This window comes from Sturnira hondurensis, unplaced genomic scaffold (genome assembly GCF_014824575.4).
Source record: "Sturnira hondurensis isolate 20B ecotype Veracruz unplaced genomic scaffold, ASM1482457v3 Scaffold0013943, whole genome shotgun sequence".
NCBI classification, from domain to species: Eukaryota; Metazoa; Chordata; class Mammalia; order Chiroptera; family Phyllostomidae; genus Sturnira; species Sturnira hondurensis.
Window position 1 is genome coordinate 214,037 of NW_028086574.1, and position 13,517 is coordinate 227,553.

At 48.9% G+C, this 13,517-nt stretch overlaps 3 long non-coding RNA genes across 3 annotated transcripts in view; 1 reads left to right on the forward strand and 2 right to left on the reverse strand.

The window, feature by feature from the left end:
• The window catches only part of LOC118998266 (uncharacterized), a 20,597-nt gene continuing 7,080 nt past the window's right edge, over positions 1 to 13,517 (forward strand). The window contains exons 1-3 of the long non-coding RNA XR_005068833.1: positions 1 to 53; positions 4,522 to 4,528; positions 8,597 to 8,606. This is a non-coding gene — a long non-coding RNA (uncharacterized LOC118998266). The remainder of the gene's footprint in view (positions 54 to 4,521; positions 4,529 to 8,596; positions 8,607 to 13,517) is intronic.
• On the reverse strand, positions 192 to 9,051 carry LOC118998267 (uncharacterized). Its single transcript, XR_005068834.1, has 3 exons — positions 8,963 to 9,051; positions 5,542 to 5,616; positions 192 to 484 (listed from the first exon to the last, which is right to left on the reverse strand). It is a non-coding gene; the product is annotated as an uncharacterized LOC118998267 (long non-coding RNA).
• The window catches only part of LOC118998268 (uncharacterized), a 6,795-nt gene continuing 2,340 nt past the window's right edge, over positions 9,063 to 13,517 (reverse strand). The window contains exons 2-4 of the long non-coding RNA XR_005068835.1: positions 12,898 to 12,939; positions 10,204 to 10,330; positions 9,063 to 9,149 (exon numbers count right to left, since the gene is read on the reverse strand). This is a non-coding gene — a long non-coding RNA (uncharacterized LOC118998268). The remainder of the gene's footprint in view (positions 9,150 to 10,203; positions 10,331 to 12,897; positions 12,940 to 13,517) is intronic.

Here is a 13,517-nt window from a genome sequence, read left to right on the forward strand (position 1 = left end):
CTGCACTCATATGGCCTCTCTCCAGTGTGGACTCTCTGGTGCTGAACAAGTCTGTACTTTCGGCAGAAGGCTTTCCCACAGTCACTGCATGTGTAGTGCTTCTGTGCAGTGTGAAAGGTTTCTGTACACTCACGATGAGGGAGCAGGTGAAGGCCTAAATTAAGGGGGTAGCCTTCCCAGCCTCCCAGCACGTGAATGCTGTCTCTGATGTGCAGACAGTGCAGCTCTTCACACAGGAGGCCTTGTCTGTGGTCCTCCTAAAGAGTTTCTCTTTATTGAGCTGCTTCTGGAGCTGGTGATAGTTCCCAGATGCTCTGCATCTGGGATTCTCGGGGTTTCTTCCTAGGTTGTCAGTTAGATGCAAATTGCCTTCTAAAGGCCAGGCCACACATCTCCCAGGGATTGGCCTTTGGAGTATTTATCTGTGACATTTCAAAAATAGTCTGCTCAGAAGTTGCGTCTTCATCCTCTGCTCCATGCCAACCTAAAAGCAGAGAAAATACTAGGGAACTTCATGTAAATTGGGGTTAGGAGGAGGCAGCCCGTCACAAATGTGTGACTGACATCCAAGGGTAAGTTCACGGGAATTCCCAAACAAGGGAGTTGGGTGGGTTGAGGAAGGGCTATGTGCAGTACCAGACCTCTAAACATGACAGAATAGGGGGACTCAGCAGACAAAAAACATAAGGATGGGAGCACAGGTTGGTGGCAGGTCCACAACTCCTCTGGGAACACTCGTCACTAGGGCCAATGCTGCTAGTGACACCTGTGTGCTATGGGGAAGGGTATGTCCAGGCCCAGGAAAATCTGAGTCCCCGTTACCCTCTTCGTCTACGCCCGCCCGCCCCGCCCCGCCCCACGCTGTGGATTTTTAACGCGAAAGAGGCACCAGCTGGGTGAGGGCCAGGGGAACGCAATCATTACTTGAATCGCCGCCTCCGGAGCCTGTGGGCCGAGTGGGGACCCGCGCGACCGAGCAGCGGGCTCAGCGTCTTCCCCTCCGGCCACCTCAGGCCGGCCCAACGCTCCCAACGCTCCCAACGCTCCCAACGCGGAGACCGCGGGCAGATTCGAGTTCACCAGGTGTCGCGAGGGGACGACACCCGAACACCCGCACCACAGTGCCTCTCTGCTGAGCCCTCATTGGCTCAGCGCCACCGTCGCGAGACGCAGTGCCTTCCGTCACACGTAGTTCTCAGCGCCTCCGGCCCCAGCGGGGGGCTGTCGGTAACGGTAACGTGTTTATGAACGGGGGTCTGTGACTCTGAGAACAGGGCGGGGCTTCACGCTTGTTAAAGGGGACGCACCCACATTTCCGTACAATCTAGTTTGCCCTGATCACAGAAATATTCAGACGTGTCACTCAGACACAAAGTGCATCCACCCACAGCTGTAAATTATTACCATTTAGTATTGCTCAAATCCGTGAAGACTGAAGCCTCAGAATCAGTTTGGTTTCACTGTGTTAGATCTCCGTCAGAAGAGCAAAGATTGCAGACATGTGGCAGGTCAGANTCTGCTGAGCCCTCATTGGCTCAGCGCCACCGTCGCGAGACGCAGTGCCTTCCGTCACACGTAGTTCTCAGCGCCTCGGGCCCCAGCGGGGGGCTGTCGGTAACGGTAACGGTAACGTGTTTATGAACGGGGGTCTGTGACTCTGAGAACAGGGCGGGGCTTCACGCTTGTTAAAGGGGACGCACCCACATTTCCGAACAATTTAGTTTGGTCTGATCACAGACATATTCAGACGTGTCACTCAGACACAAAGTGCACCCACTCACAGCTGGAAATTATTACTTTAGTATTGTTCAAATCCGTGAAGACTGAAGCCTCAGAATCAATTTGGTTTCACTGTGCTAGATTTCCGTCAGAAGAGCAAAGATTGCAGACATGTGGCAGGTCAGAAACGATGGGTGCGGGGGGGTGGGGGGTGGAGAGGGCGCACTGCGGTGTCTCTGGTCCGTCAGGAGACATGTAGAGCTTAGAGACAGTCCCGTATTTCTCACCCCATATCCTGATGCCTTCATATGTACAATTTATTTATTTAATTTTTTATAAGCTAGCCCTATTTTAAAAGGAGAGCGATTTATTTAATGCTGTCTTCTGCCAGGGTAGGCGACACTGTGGTCAAAATATCCAGAAAAGGCAGAAAGGGGACATCTGAACCCTGAGATACAGGATTGGAGGACATGACCTCCTTCCCCTGCAGGGAGGTAAATACAATTCACCTGCAATTGCAGTGACAATGCATGGGGAGTTGTGATTGTCTCAGAGAAATATCTGTGAAACGCTGACCCTGCTGAAATCAGCGATTTCTTTATTCAAAGTTGGTGCCAAAATAACTCTTGCCCGTGTGAACAAGGTTAGGATCTCAATGAAGTATGAAGGGTCAAGGGTCTAAGAAGTGATGGAATGAAGCTGAGCACATAAGAACTCGGGGGACTTGGCTAGCCCGAGATTATGATTCTCTAAATTGTGACTTACTACTTAAATCATATATATTTTAAAGATTTTATTTATTAATTTTTAAAGCGAAGGGAAGGAGAAAGAGAGGGAATGAAACAAGAGGAGATATGTAGAGCTCTTGCATGCCCCCCACCGGGGCCCCGGGCCGCAGGCATGTGCCCTGACCGGGAACTGAACCAGCGACGCTTTGGTTCATAGGCCCACGCTCAATCCACTGAGCTACACCAGCCAGGGCTACTTAAATCATTTTTGAGTACACGGAGCAACACCACCAGCTTGAAGGGGTGGGGTAGGTAGAGAGCAGAGAGCTTAGCCAGAATGCTAGGAACAGGGCTCCTGCGGCATCGCCCTCGTTTCCTCCTGAATGAATAACTGTTCCGTGCCTGCTGCACTCTAGGCACCGTCGGGGCTGCCTGGGACACATCGGGGCCCAGAGTCAAAGAGCCCTGCCGTCACAAGGCCGTCACGCCAGTCAAAGGAGATGGACAGCAAACGTTAATGTCAATAGTCAGTCATGTAAGACTTTACAAGTTATAAGTGACTGTCAAAACAAAACAGAAGAAGTTAAGGATGCTATGAAATGGGGTTATAGTCTTGCAAACCTATAGTCTTGGAAGACCTCACTGAGATCTGAACCTCTTAGAGCCTGGGGAATTAGTTCCAGGCAGAGAACGTCAGAACAGAGACCCCAAATCCAGAGTAGGCAGGAGAGTGGGAAGAGGAATATTCTGGGGTCAGACGTACAGCAGGACAGGATGTTTTGAAGAAATTACATTAAAAAAGATTTTTATTTATTTTTAGGGAGAAGGGATGGAGAAAGAGATGGAGAAACATCAATGTGAGAAACATCCATTGGTTGCCTCTCACACGCCCCCAGGCAGGAACCTGACCAGAGACCCAGGCATGTACCCTGATGGGGAATCAAACTGGCTACCTATTGGTTTGTGGTACAACACCCAACTCACTGAGCCACACCAGTCAGGGGAAGAGTTTTCACTTTGCTCTAAGTGTGAACTGGGGAGCCATGGGAAAAAATATTGAACAGAACAGACCTTGACTCTTTTCTTAGTAAATTATGATGACTGTTGTGCTGAGAAATGCAAGAAGCCGGGAGACCGTTTAGAAAACGAGTACTAGAATCAAGGTGAGTGGGGTGGTGGCTCTGACTTGGACCAGGAGTGGTGGTGATGAAATGTGGTCAGATTTTTTTTTAAGATTTTATTTATTTATCTTTAGAGGGGAAGGGAAGGAGAGAAGGAGAGAAATATCAATGTGTGGTTGCCTCTCGTGAGTCCCCTGCTGGGAACTGGCCTACAACCCAAGCATGTGCTCTGACTGGGAATCGAACCACGATCGTGTGGTTCACAAGTGATTTTTTAATGTTATGTGTATTTTACCACAATAAAAAAATTAACAGCCCTGGCTGGTATAGCTCAGTGGATTGAGTGTGGGACTGCGAACCAAAAGCTTGTGGTTTGATTCCCAGTCAGGGCACATGCCTGGGTTGCAGGCCAGTTCCCAGCAGGGGATGCACGAGAGGCAACCATACATTTGATGTTTTTCTCTCTCTCTCCTTCCCTTCCCCTCTGAAGATAAATAAATAAAATATTTTTTAAAATTAACAATTTTTTTAAATGCCTTAAGAATTTTCACAGCACACATACACTGAAGACACTCTTAAAAAAAGTATTCAAATATAAAATATAAGATGCTTTGTAGGAGGAAACCTGTGTAGGAGGTAGATGGCTCATAATTTTTTTATTGATAACCATTTCATGTGTAACTGAACTTAGGTCCTTTATCTTACTTGTTTCCTACACTGAACAGCTTTGTTTATGTCAGGAAAGCCAAGGGGAGAACAATCCAATTCCCCCAATTCCATGACAATTTACCTCTCTGACAGGTTCTCTATCTTTTGGAGTTAGTTCGCTTCAGTGTACAGCTCTGGTTTGAGGGAAATGCCCTGGGAGGCTACAGGAACCCATAAAACCTCTGGATCAGTAGCTCTGGCAGTGACAATGGCTTCATGACACGCACAGACCTGTGCACTCTGAGGGCTTTGGTACACCCTCTCACACACTGCCAGTTCCTGGGACATAGAGGGATGCCCCTTTAGGGGGGCTCATCCACTCTAGTTTACTGCAGTAGCCTCCCCCACTTCCTACTAATCCAACCAGCTTCTGTACAGAATGGAGTTCCCACTCTGGGCCTTGTCAGTCTATGTCCATGGACACATACCTACATGACTTTTGACTTCAGGACACAGGCTCCCAGTTAGATCAGGGAATATGGCACATCCTCCGAGTGATCCAACACAGGCTAATGACCCAACAGAGGCCGCTACCAAATGCGATGAAGATTATCCAGGCCATTGCCTCATCCTCCAGCTGACTGCAGAACCAAAAGTAATCTTTGCACGCAGGGCACCAAATGCAGGCCAAGTCCTGTGAATTTTCCCAGACCTCATGCAGCAACACAGATGGAGCCAAAGCTGGACTGAGAACTGTTCTCTATCCCTATTCCCTGAAAACCTGACAAAGTGCAGGGCCCAGGAAAACCTGCTCTCCTTTCCTCGTGGCAGAGTGCAGCTCTGTTCATACCCACAGTGCAGCGCACAGAAGCCCAAGAAGTTGCATGCAACTTAACCAGTAAGACCTTCATTATTAAAAAAGCCAGCAGGGTGAGTGAGGAATTTCTGTGTAGGGGGCCATGGTGACTAGAAAGTCCTCATGAGACAGTAAAGCCCTGAAAAAGGAAAACCTCTGGAACCGGCAAGCTAAAGCCAGCTGAAGTCCTCTAGTCCAAGCTGGCTGTTGTTCACACCTAAAACAGCTGTGGGGAGGGCACGAGGCCTCACCCCAGGGGCTCAAGTGCCTGCTGAACATCCCAAACAGAGTGAGAGGGCACAGTATTCTGCACCCCCTGAACATTTTACAGGCCAAGGCAATACATAGAGGCTCCCCGTCAGGTAAGAGAAGCAGGACAACTTCTATGACAGATACTGGCAGTGACAGAACTCCAGCCAAGGACCCCTGGCAGGTGTGAAAGTGCAACACCAAAAAGCTCCCCACGTACCTGGCATTTTAATCAGCTGCTCTGGAAAGGGAACTGACAGTCCACTTGCCAGCGCTTCAAATCTGGGTCAAACCACTATTAAAAAATAAAAAAAGAATCTATCAAAATGCTGTGGTACTGACTTAAAGGCATACATTTAGAATGAAGAATCCAGGAACAAACCCCCATACATATGCTCAGAATTTGACAAGGGTACAAAGACCATCCAATGGCAAGTGAAGCTTTTCAGCAGATGGTATTGGGAAAACTGGATATCCACATGCAAAAGAATGTACCTGCACCCTTACCATCCATGATGTAAAAAAAAAAAAATGAACTCAAAATGAATCAAACACCTAAATGTTAAATACTTAAAAGGTATAATACTCTTAAAAGACAACACAGGGTCCAGGCTGGTGTGGCTCAGTAGAGTGCCAGCCTACGAACCAAAGGGCCGCTGGTTCAATTCCTGGTCTGGGCACATGGCTGGGTTGCAGGTCAGGTCCCCAGTTAGGGGCACACAACAGGCAACCACACACTGATGTTTCTCTCCTTCTCTTTCTCCCTCCCTTCCCCTCTCTAAAAACAAATATTAAAAGAAAGAAAACATGAAAAAAGCCTCATGACATTGGATCTAGCAATAATTTATTAGACACAACACCAAAGGCACAGAGAATAAAAATAAATTGGATGATGCTGAGATGTAAAATTTGTGTGAAAAAGGAATAAGTGAACATAGTGAAAAGGCAACCATCAAAATCAAAAAATATATTTGCAAGTCATGTATCTAATAAGAAATTAGCGCCCAGAATATATAAAGAACTCCTACATTGAATGTAGTCAATAATGTTGAGATAACGGGGTACGGGGCTGGGTGTGTTTTGGGGGCAGTGGGGTGACCCCTCTGCAGAGCGCAGGGTTTTCCAGCCACTTCGCTTCATATCTGAAATTGTTATGGAATGGTACTGAATGGAAACTGTACCTGAAAAGCTTTAAAAATTTAAGAAAATTTTAAACAGAAAATCAGTAAATTAAAAGAAGTACTACATCTAAATAACAAAAAACCCTGATTAACAAGTGGGCAAAAAATGTGCCCTGGCTGGTGTGGCTCAGGGGATTGAGCGCCAGCCTATGAACCAAAGTGTTAGGGGTTCAATGTCTAGGTAGGGCACGTGCCTCGGTTGTGGGCCAGAACCCCAGTTGGGGGTGCATGAGAGGCAACCACACATTGATGTTTCTCTCCTTCTCTTTCTCCCTCCCTTCCCCTGTCTAAAAAATAAATAAAATCTTTAGAAAAATAAAAATATAAAAATGTGGGCAAAAATTTGAATAAACTTTCCCAAAGAACATATACAAACAGCCAATAAGCAGATGAAAAGATGCTCAACATCGTTAATCCTCAAGGAAACGCAAATCAAAGCCACAGTGAAATAACACCTCATGTTTCTTAGGATAGTGCTATAAAAAATAAAACAAGAAAAACTGTTGTAAGGGTGTAAAGAAATTGGAACCCCTAAGCACTGCTGGTGTGCATGTTAAATAATGGTGCAGCTACTATGAAACACAGACCCTCAGTTCCTGAAAAAGATTAAAAAGCAAATTACCATGTGATCCAACAAGTCCACTTCTGGGTGCACACCTGAAAAGCACCAAAAGCAGGGTTTCGAAGCAGTATTTGTGCAATCATGATTGTAACATTATTCACAACTGCCAAGAGGTGGAAGCCACTTGTGTCCATTCATAGTCAAACTCACAGATAGAAAATAAAATGATGGCTATCAGAGGATTAGGGAGCAGGGAATGAGTTATTGCTTCACAGCTATAGTTTCAGTTTTATTTATTTTATTTTTAGATTTTATTTATTTATTTATCTTTAGAGGGGAAGGAGAGAGGAAGAGAAACATCAATGTATGGTTGCCTTTCATGCATCCTCTGCTGGGAGTTGGCCTGCAGGGAACCGACCTGCAACCCAGGCACGTGCCCTGACTGGGAATCGAACTGCGATCCTCTGGTTCGCAGGCCTGTGCTCAATCCACCGAGCTACACCAGCCAGGGCCATAGTTTCAGTTTTATAAAAAGACTTCTGGATGTTTGTTGCACAGTAACATGAGTGTATGATTACTACTGAACCTTAACTTTAAATGATTAAAGTTGCAAATTTTGACTTATAAGTATTTAAGACATGATTTAAAGAAACCACACAACTGCATAGCAGTGCTTCCACTGCTGAATCACAGCAGACATTACTTTGAAGCCATTTCTGGTTTGCAGTACTCTTTGCTGCCAACTTCTTGGTGCCGAACAAGGTGGGAGTTCTGCCTAAAGCCTCTCCCGCAGTTGCAGCACTCACAGGGCTTCTCCCCCGTGTGAATTCTCCGATGTTTAATGAGGCTGGACTTGTATCTAAAGACTTTACCACATTCAACACATTCACAAGGCTTCTCTCCAGTGTGAGCTCTCTGATGAATAATGAGTGTGGAGCTGTCCATAAAGAATTTCCCACACTCACTACATTCATAAGTTTTCTCTCTGGTGTGAACATTCCGGTGCCGAACGAGATGAGAGTTTTGGCTGAAAGAGTCTGCCACATACGGGGCACTCATAAGGCTTCTCCCCAGTGTGGTTTCTCCGATGTCTGATGTGATTTGAGTTGTGTCTAAAGTGCTTCCCACATTCGCTGCACTCGTAAGGCCTTTCTCCGCTGTGCACTTTCTGATGTCTCTCAAGTGTGAAGTGGTACCTGAAGAACTTCCCATATTTGCTGCACTCAAAACACCTTCCCTGAGCGTGAACTCTCTGGTGAATAATGAGCACGGAGAGGTCCATGAAAGACTTCCCACATACGCTGCACACATATGGCCTTTCTCTGGTGTGAACTCTCTGATGTCTTTGAGTGTAAAGCTGTACTGAAAGGATTTCCCACATTCACTGCATTGATACGGCTTTTCTCCAGTGTGAACTCTCTGATGAATAATGAGCGTGGAGCTGTCTTTAACACACTTTCCACACTGGCTGCACTCATAACACACTGGCCTGGTATGAACTCTCTGGTGCTCAGTGAAGTGTGTGACTGAAGTGACTGAAGAGTCCCCCACAGTCAAAGAGCTCACTGAGCCTTGTTTCACTGTGCACTTTCTGGCACTCAACACATAAGTGTTTGTAGCTAAAGGCTCTCCCACATTCGTCACACTTGTAGCTATTGTGCCCACTTTCCAGTCTCCCTGCCCTCAGTATTATGTGGCTTCCCTGCACTGTGAGGGGTCTGGTGCAGGGAAAGGCCAGAGCAGAGAGTTCTTCCCACCCTCCCCTCATGGCCAGGTCCTCTCTGCAGGGTGAACAATGCCGTTCTTTACAAATGAAGGCCTCTGTTCATCCCATCCAGACACTTGCTTTCTGTTCTGCTCCTTACAGCACCGGAAAGACTGGCCACATGTGTGTTCACCTCTTGCTGAGGGTGCATTCCGTCCTGCTTATCCAGACGCAAAATGTCTTTTAAGACTGGGCTACACATATCCAAAAATGAGACTTCTGGGTGCATGGATCTTGACTTGGGGTCCGGACTTGTGACACTCCTGCAGAATCACCTTGCCTCAAAGGGACTTCCTCCTCCTGCGCTCCAGGCCAACAACCTGCAAGCAGACCACTGACGGTGAAGTACGTGTTGACTTTGGTGGGAGGGGGCAGCTCATCGGAAATGTGCATCAGACACCCAGGAATAAGGGTCTGCTGACAGGCAGGGGGGTCTAGACACAGTGGGAGGAAGCCTGCCATGCACAGCTGACCTGGGAGCTCACAATGTGAGTGCCCTGATCATGGGGAGAAACACAAGGAAGGGACAGGGCGGGAGGGAGTTGCAGGACGTGCAGGCCACTGCTCTGCAAATGGCTTTCAACAAGGGCATGGTTGCTGGTGACGGTGAGCACTGTGTAGTAGGTTGTGTCCAGACCCAGACATGTCTGATTGGAACACAGTAGCTGGTGTTCCAGGACTATCTAAGGACACGCGTAGACGTCACTGTACCTTAAGTGTAGGCCGAATGTCAAGAGCACTGCAAAGGGAGTAGTGGAAGAGAACAGGTGACAGGTGGAGGCCACAAAATTCAGGGAAGCTGGGGCCTGGAACATTCGAAATGACAATGGAAAAGAAAAGGTAGAATGCATGTGGGGTCTGTCCTGGGCAACCCATAAGGGTGGTGCCCAGTGTGATTCAGACCCAGCTCTGGTGACATGTCCTTTCCCAGCTCCCAAGCACCACAGCCACTCCTTGTTGCCACTAATAGTGCTATCTACCTCGACAGGCAGCCAGTGCCCTCCCCCTTCAAGATATAGGACTTGAAAATGGCCCGCCTAGGTGAAACACAGGGAAAGGGGGTGGTCAGCACGGTCCCCACAGTGATCCAACTCACGATACCCCACATTCTAAGATCATGAGCAGTTCATAGCAGGGTCTTGCAGAACCAGTGCACTACTGGTTCTCGCACTACTCTATAAGTAGTGACCACATTGGAAGTGGGGACAGTGCACACAGCCTGGCCCTGCCACCAACAACACATGTGCCAGCAAACTGGGAGAGGAAGCATTGCCCGCAGTCTTGTGGTGGGAAGGACCAAGCTGCCCCTGGAAAGGACAAGAACAGAGCCCAGCCCAGGGCCCGGGGCCCTGGGGGTGGGTGTGAGGGCCTCACCTATGGAGGACGACAGTGCCAAGTTCTCCAGCCTCACACTTTGGTACAGGCGTCTCTGAACCTTGTCCAGAAGCCCCCACTCCTCCTGGGAGAAGTGTACGGCCACATCCTCAAGTACCACACGGCCCTGTGAAAATGGAGAATTTGGTTCACAAGTAGCTTCTTTTCACTGTGTTTTTGCGGATTCTGCACTTACCTATTTATCATCCATTAATTACAGATTAAACTAACGGCCAAATTTGTTTATAGCACCCCTGTGATTCTGAGCCCATTGTCTGAACCATCTCCTTAGCTAACTCACACACAGACAGTGAATATTTCCCCTGCCTGAAAGCAGTCCAGGGCAAGGTCTCAGACGGCTAGGGACAGCCCCTAAGCTGGAAGACCTACCAGAATGTTCCAGACTAGTCAACCCTAAACTACTCACCTTACTCTCCTCATCTCTTCCAAGGAAACCCCAGAAAATGTTCTGGCTGAGGTTTCCCCTTGCTCCTCCTGCCTTCTGGTCAAATCTGGTGCTTCCTAACCTGACACTGAGAGGTGTGGGTTCACTGTACACTAGGGAAATATAAGGAATAAAGATCTCTGTCAATGATATTGGCCTCACCATATTGTCATTTACCATTCACATCTACAATAAAAATCCCATTGGCACAATCACTCATCCGCGTCTTTCTCCAGGATCTTCAGTCCTTTCCCACGCATCCCCCTTTCTCCCCGACTTCCCAGCGTGGGAGAGTTACCAGGTGTGGTGGCACTGGTACCTGCTCTCTGTCTATGGCCACTGATCACTGTGCGCAGCACAGAGCAGAACACATGTGGGGGAGGTGGCAGAAAAGTGCCCGCTCGGCTCTGGCCTGGAATGTGGGGCCCCACCCCTCTCCTGCCAGCCAGTTTCCCTGGGGTCCCCCAGATCATGCCTCCCAGACAACCAAACTCGGACTCATCCTTCTCCTGTAAGCGCCCAGGGCCAGGGGCCAGCCCTTCACACTCCCCTCACCTGCATATCAGTCTTTGGACTCACTTCTCTCCTTCCCTCGGCCATGACTCTGATTCCTCCAAGGCGGCAACCCCAGACTCCCCCAGCCCAACCACAGGCTTTCCTCTGGCCTTCCAACACACCTGTTTGCATGTAGAATCCAGGCAGAGCACCCAGCATCCTAATCTGTCCTGGTCTTGCCCTGAACAACAGAGTCCCCCAGAACCAGAGAGCGCCAAGCCCCCAGGCAAGGCCTCCCGCAGCCCTGACTCTCACTTCTACTCAGCTGCAGAAACCTATGTGAGCACCTTAAGGTGCCTGGCCCTCACTCACTTCCACTGTGCATGCTGTCTCACAGCCATCTGGACCCTCTCCACCTCACCCTCACCCAGGACCTCAAACCAGCGAGACTTCCCCTTAACTACCAGCCTGCATGAGACGATCCAGGCAAGGGTCACCATAACCCCTGCTGAGTCCCCAGAGGGGTCATGAGCCCTGCCCTGCGCTGGCCTCGCTGACAACTGACCTTCGTGGAGATGCCTCGGCACCCATCCCCGGTCCACTGTCCCCTCAGGCTTTCTGACCCCCCCCTCCCCTCACGGGCACACACCCCCACAGCCACTCTGGTTCCTATGTCTGTGGCGCCCACCCCCACAGCCAGGTGACCACCTGAGACGTGGGTCTGGCCTGTCCCTCCCTCCCATGTTCCTAACAGCATTACCACAATAACAGAAGGACGCTGCTCTGAAGTGTGAGCTGCAGCTCCACTGGGGCGCACACACCTGCCGCCATATCGCACTGTCTCCAGGCTGAGCTCCTCCTCTGAACCCCAGATCTGTCCCCTCGGAGCCGCCAGAACACTTGTGACATGCCCCAAACCAGATTCCTAGAAGGAATTTACCGATGACTTCCCACTTCCTAACTGATACAACGTCCATTCCTCCAAGCGAGGCCAGAAACCTCGGGGCTGGCCCTGACTCCCCACTTCCATCTCACTCTCCACAGCAGGAAAGGCAGCAGCTCTGTGCAACACATTCAAAAGCCCACCACTCCCGTCCAGCCAACACCAGCACTGCCTGTACTGGGGCAGCCACCCTACCCTCTCCCCCATGTCTATCCTCCAACTCTGCAGCCACAGCGAGCCTGTCAAAACTCGGGTCAGATCACCCCCCTCCCCTGCCCCACACCTGCCCCAGCTCTCACGGTCCTCAGACTGGAGGCCTGGAACGATTGGTTGTCATTCTAAGCCTGGCCCCTGCATGGCTCAACCTCTTGCCACCCACTCCCTATCCCATTGGATGGAACAGGAATTTGCAATTTCCTAAACATCCCAGCTAAGTTGCACCTGCCAGCATTTAAGTTTCTTTCTTTTTTAATTTACTGATTTGAGAGAGAGAAAGAGAGAAGGAAACAGCGTATGATGCTCTAACCAACTGAGCTACCTGGCCAGGGCTCACTTGTGGCATTTGAATATTCTAGATCCTGTGCCCAGAATGCATGTCACATCTTACCCTGTCAGTGTCTGAACTGGAACAGAGCCATATAACCCAGGACTGAGTGCAGGACCATGGCTATGTGGAACCACAGGGTTTTCAGGCCCCGGGGAGGGAGGAGAATAGTGGAGTCTCAGAATACCACTGTTCCCTATGTTGGGAGGCCTAAAGCATGAGGGAGATAATTAGGGTGGGTGGGAACCTGAGCCAACCTCCACTCACCTGTGCAGGGTCCATAAGCATTTCTGCCACTGTTGTGGGACCCTGTGGGGAGAAGGAAGCCGTGAGAGATGGGTAACCATGGTAGGATCCTACAAGCTGAGCTGGACCACCGCCTCTGTCCTGCCTTGGAGCAAAGTGCTCTGAGCCCAGCTCCTCAGAAATCAGTGCTGCTTCTCATCAGCCCAGTGACCGTGGAGAACAGACATCCATAAACCTCAGTGCCTTCATCTGTAAAATGGCATCGGAATGTTTCAACTCAAAGGGCAGATGGTGGTATCGAACATAAGGGGTACACACTATGTATCAGCTGTACTGTCCCCATGATCAATGGTTTTGGATGTTTTCACTGCAAGTGAAGTGTTCGGGTTTTGAAATCTGGGCATATATTTTTCCCACTTTTTAGAGTTTTTAGAGGACGTAATACATAAAACTCCTACATCATAAACAAATACTTAAAGGTGAGTTAACATTCAGACCAATTATGAGGTGTTTGGATAAATTTAACTAATCTAATATGTTCAGTTTCTAATTGTCTACCTGTGTACATATTTAGAGGAATGTTAGTTCATTAGTGTTCAAATCAGTACTTTTTATGTATTCTTCAGTTAATGAGTTGAATG